The sequence below is a fragment of the Saimiri boliviensis genome, chromosome 3 (genome assembly GCF_048565385.1).
Source record: "Saimiri boliviensis isolate mSaiBol1 chromosome 3, mSaiBol1.pri, whole genome shotgun sequence".
In the NCBI taxonomy this organism is placed as follows: Eukaryota; Metazoa; Chordata; class Mammalia; order Primates; family Cebidae; genus Saimiri; species Saimiri boliviensis.
Genome location: NC_133451.1, coordinates 14,188,200 through 14,193,514, shown reverse-complemented (window position 1 = coordinate 14,193,514; position 5,315 = coordinate 14,188,200). Strand labels below are relative to the sequence as shown.

Below are 5,315 nucleotides of genomic sequence, written 5' to 3'. Positions count from 1 at the left end.
GTAAATGACTTCTTACAAATAAAAAAATATTAGAACGTAATTATCATTGTCCTTAATTGTTTTCACTTGCTTCCATATGTCTAAGAAATTTCCCCATGAAGTACATATTAAAAACTAACAATTATTTCTAACTTATACATAAGCCAAAGTACTCACTCTTAACCATGGAAGCAAAACTTACTTCTGAAAATAATCTAAAGAAATAATATGTAAACATATAGAGCTTTCAGACAGACTAAAAGCATCCTTCTGTTTTCTGTGGATCAAAACACAAAGGTGTCTATTACCTATGTAAACGAACACTTTCACTAACTTGGGATATATTGATATGACATGGCTGTGTGCATACCTATGAAACATGTGCATACCTACACCACAGAACAAATCTTGACAATGTTTCTAGAGCCAACATATACTTTCTAGCCCCAACTACTAGAAAGGAAATAAAAGCCTAATAAGAAAACTACTTTTTCTTTTTATAAATAAAGTTTTTAAGTGGAAAAACAAAGCTAACACTCCTTGTTGCAACATGGACTAAGCTCTAAAGGGTTCAGAGTCAATCTCTTTGGTTGTTCCTCAATGTAACAAAGCACATAATCTTTCTCTCTTCAGGAAGTCTGATCATCTCCAGTGTTTTGTCTTAAAAACTGCTTTCCAAGATATGAAGTAACCATGCTGATTAAATTCTTTCTGCTGCCCATCTTACACCTGATGTAACCATACAGGTTGGCACCCTGTAGCACCACACCCATGATAACCACCCCCAACCACTTTATTCTGAAGGAGAAGAGGGCACTAAAGGCAAATATCACCCAAAGAACTGGACAGGCAATAAGTCCCAACCAAAAGATTCTTGATTCAGCCTCTGACACAGTTTTATTCTCTTGAGAGGACTCCTTTCTAGATTCAAACACCCAATGGCTCTTTCCATCTTCATCAATGTGATTCTACCAACGTATACCAAACATTAGTCTACCTGTGACATTCTTGAAATGTCTTTTTACTACAAACTTAAGAAAATGGAAGTGTAACTCACCTTCACAGGCATATCTGTTTTTTGAGAGGAACAAGAAAGCCTTCTTTACAAAACCACAACAGAGAATTGAGTGAGTAAAGGTCTGAATCTCTGGTAATGATCTCTGTCAGAAAGAGTCCAAACAGTGATGAACAGAAAGCATTTTTAAAAAGAAAGCAAAGTTTAAGTGTGTGTTATATACACATTAGTGCAATTCTCCAAAACCTAGAGTAAAGAAGGGGAGTTTCAACATGTCCAGTGGGCCCTATGGCATTCAAACCTCACCCTCTCTATTTACCTATCCCCTCTCTAGTAAATTAGACAAACTCCACACATTCTCTCACTTCTCTGAGCCTTGAAACACACCTTTGCCTTGACCTGAGATACTTTACCTAGCCTGTATGCCTGATGATATGGTTAGGCTTTGTGTCTCCACTCAAATCTCATTTTGAATTATAATCCAGGAAGGGGCCTCATGGAAGGTTATTGGATCATGGAGGGCAATGCCCCATGCTGTTCTCATGATAGTGAGTGAGTTCTCATGAGATCTGCTGGTTTTATAAGGGGCTCTTCCTGCTTTGCTCTTTCTGTTCTCTCTCTCTTCTCTCTTCTCCCACCCTGTGTAGAAGGTGCTTGCTTCCCTTTCCAACATGATTGTAAGTTTATTAAGGCTTCCCCAGGCATGTGGAACTGTGAGTCAATTAAACCTCTTTCCTTTATAAATAACACCGTCTTGGGTATTTTTTTTAAATAGCAGTGTGAAAACAGGCTAATACAGTAAATTGGTACTGAGAGTGGAGCACTACTATAAAGATACTTGAAAATGTGGAAGTGACTTTAGAACTAGGTAATGGATAGAGATTGGAACAGTTTGCAGTGCTCAGAAGAAGACTGAAGATGTGGGAAAGTTTGGAGCTTCCTAGAGATTTATTGAATGGTTTTAATCAAAATGCTTAGTGATGTGGACAATGAAGTCCAGGCTAAGGTGGTCTCAGATGGAGATGAAAAACTTCTTGGGGACTGGAGCAAAGGTCGCTCTTGCTATGCTTTAGCAAAGAGACTGGTGGCATTTTGTCCATGTCCTTGATACCTGTGGAACTTAGAACTTGAGAGAGGTGATCTAAAATTGGAACTTAAAAAGGGAAGTGAAGAATAAAAGTTTGGAAAATTTGCATCCTTACGATGCAATATAAAAGACAAACCCATTTTCTAAGGAGAAATTCAAGCCTACTGTAGACATTTGCATAATAATAAGCCAAATGTTAATTACCAAGACAATGGAAAAAATGTCTCCAGGGCATGTCAGAGATCCTCAAGGTAGCCCTTACCATCACAGGCTCAGAGGCCTAGGAGGGCACAATGGTTTCAAGGGCTGTCTATCTCTGGACTTCTTGCTGCATAGCACTTGCCACATCATTTTATTACTGTATATTTATTTGTTTTATTCTCACTGTGAGACTGTTTTGGCCCCTCTTTCTTGTTCTCAGTCCTAGACATAGGAGTATTGTCTTGATGAATTCTAAACTCTTTGTGTAGAGATTTTGACAAAAAAAAATCTTGTGAACAAAGCATAAACCTCTCAATCCTCAAGCCAGGGGGGTATCATAAGTGTTTGGTAAATTCATGTATGTATGAATGATTTTATGAATCTGTCAAGAATCATGTTTAATTAGAATTATTAGGACCTAAAAGTAATGAATTATGAAGAGGACCTTTTGAAATTCAGGGAGGAGACTCTTAATCACCCTTAAGCATCTAAGACCACCCCCCTCACCTTGACTTCCACATTGCATTTCAATAGGGGAAGTAAGGGCTGGCAGACCAGGTCCCACCTTTAATCACCCTCCAATAGATTGCAGGCATGATATGGAGTAATCTTTCCAGAAGGCATTGTTTTTACTTAAACATGATCAAACCCCCACCTAAGTCATGTACCCCATGCCTACTCCATGGCCCAAGACCCTTTCACATATAAATTCTAGAGCTGTAAGCCCAAGACCCTTACACATTTACATTCTAGAGTTTTAAGCCCAAGACCCTTTCATGTGCAATTTCTAGAGCTGTAAGCCTTTAAAAGGGCAGGGACTTTCTCTGTGAGCTCGAGCTTGGCTGTTAGGCAACTGTGCTGCCTTGCTCCCAGCTGAATAAATCACCCCTTCCTTCCCAGTTCAGTGTTCATGAGGATTGTTTTGCTGCTTTTCCTGCTTCAAAGTAAGTCAATTAAGAAAAGAACATGATAGTAGATTACAGAGCAGAATATTATGACATTCTGTATTGTAATACTCATACTGAAATGATGTTCAGTTTCTAATCTCCTCAAATCTCACTTTTTTTCAGATACATTCTTGAGATAATCTCAACTGATTACATTCTTTTCATACAATATTTATGAATGAGATTAATATCGTGTTTTTAGTACTTGCATATATGTGGCCTATTTTATCCTCTTATGCCATTTCATGAAATCTCCACTATTTGATTGCATATTTGGTTATAAGCAACTTACTGACATGAATTCTCATGCCAGGATAAACTTGTTTTTGTCTCTAACCTTTACAGTTATATGACCTTGAATAAGTCCCCTAAGTTAACTAAACTTCAATTTTCTATTCTATAAACGTTTGGAAAAAGGATTCCTATAGTATATGGTTGTTTTAATAACTAAATAATAACATCAGCAAGTGATGGGTAGAATATAATAAATAAATACTGGCTTTATTTTTTTCCCTTTTTATTTCCCTCTACAGAAACATGATGTAGTGTCAGTGACTATTCCTTAAAATAGTAGGCACATTGGATTGAAATCCCTGTAGGGAAATTTAACATGAATTAGGGTAGAATGACAAGTATTTTCCCTAACCAAGAAAGATCTGATACCAAACTGATTTATCTTGAAAAGGACATGAGAATTCCGAGTTGTCATCCTCTCTTTCTGCTTGACCTTTCTGTACATTTGGGATATCTTGTATTATGAGAATTATAGTGTTCAGAAGAAATGAGATTTGGGACTAACAAACTGAACAGCTGGGTGGCGATTTTGCTTCTAGCTACAGTGATAAAAAGGAAACTTAAAACTTGAGATCATTGTGTGCACTATAAAAATAATAAAAGAGACTCAAACAAACTTTACAGAAATAAAGACTCAGAAAGTGCCTTTCCTAGTTTTTAAGTTAGAAAAAGAACCCAGTAAGTAAGGCTGTGAAAAGTTCCTAAATTGATAGCTTCATTTAAGCTTTGACTTTGCTGGATTTTTTTTTTCTAAGTGACCTGATTTGAAAGCACACCATTTCCCCAGTGTGGCTTTCTCTGTCACACCATCAAACACCAGCCTTGCCATTTCCATATGTAGTTCTGGAAGAAAAAAGCCCCTCAACATACGTCCCCTGAGCAAGACTGAAATGGAACAGGATTGAAAAGCTCATCAAATCGTTTTCCTCCCAACTTGGATCAGAGCCTGGAAACGCCAGTGTGGGCCGATTCTGAATGCTCTTTCTCCACACTCCCAGACCCACCTCTGCTCTCTATCTACCGCAGACTAGGGAGCCAGCTCTCAGACATGAAAACTCCCTGTGTTCTGAGCTCCAGCAGTTATTATCACACTCTGAGGGCATGGCATACCATTCATTTGCAAGATTTCTCAGCCAGCAGGCATTGGTGACAAGCATTAGCCAAACTTGTAAACAATACTCAAAGTTATTAACTTGGCATTAGCATCTTTTGTGATGGAACTTTATCCTACCATTTCATTTGTTTGTGTATCCCATTTCCACCCCACTAAACAGCTCACTGTGTCAGGCTTTTTCTTGTTTCCTACGAGTGCATGCAACCCATCCTCCCAGTCCAAAATTCCCATCTTCCTCCCAAAATCACTCCTCTTTATACCACAGCATGACTTATTTCTTTTTTGGATTCCTAAGTTCTTTTATATTTACCTTTCTTTAGAACCTTTTTGTTTTCAATTTCCATTTCATATTATGCTATTTCTCCCCGTATCTCAGAACCCAGCTGTGCTTAATGCTTCCTAAGGACCCAAACTATCGGAACTCATGTTCCTATCTTTTATTACAAACATAGTGCCTTGCCCACAGTAAGCATCTGTGGTTCTGCTGTTAGCAAGCTTTGCATTAAGGACATATTTGCTGCTTCAGCACATAAATCCCCAAGTTTATAAGGGTTCAAATGTGAAAGACATTTATTTCTCATTACAGACAGTCCACAACAAGTAGTATCGACCAGGAGGTAGCCATCCTCCACTCGCAGTGACTCAAGAACTCAGGTTCTGTTTATCTGGTGCTTGCAG

The 5,315-nt window shown here is 38.2% G+C and overlaps 1 pseudogene; it reads right to left on the bottom strand.

Moving 5' to 3' along the window:
• Positions 1-567: 567 nt before the first annotated feature.
• Positions 568-968, bottom strand: LOC120363630 (Golgi apparatus membrane protein TVP23 homolog B pseudogene; annotated as a pseudogene).
• Between the last annotated feature and the right edge of the window lie 4,347 nt (positions 969-5,315).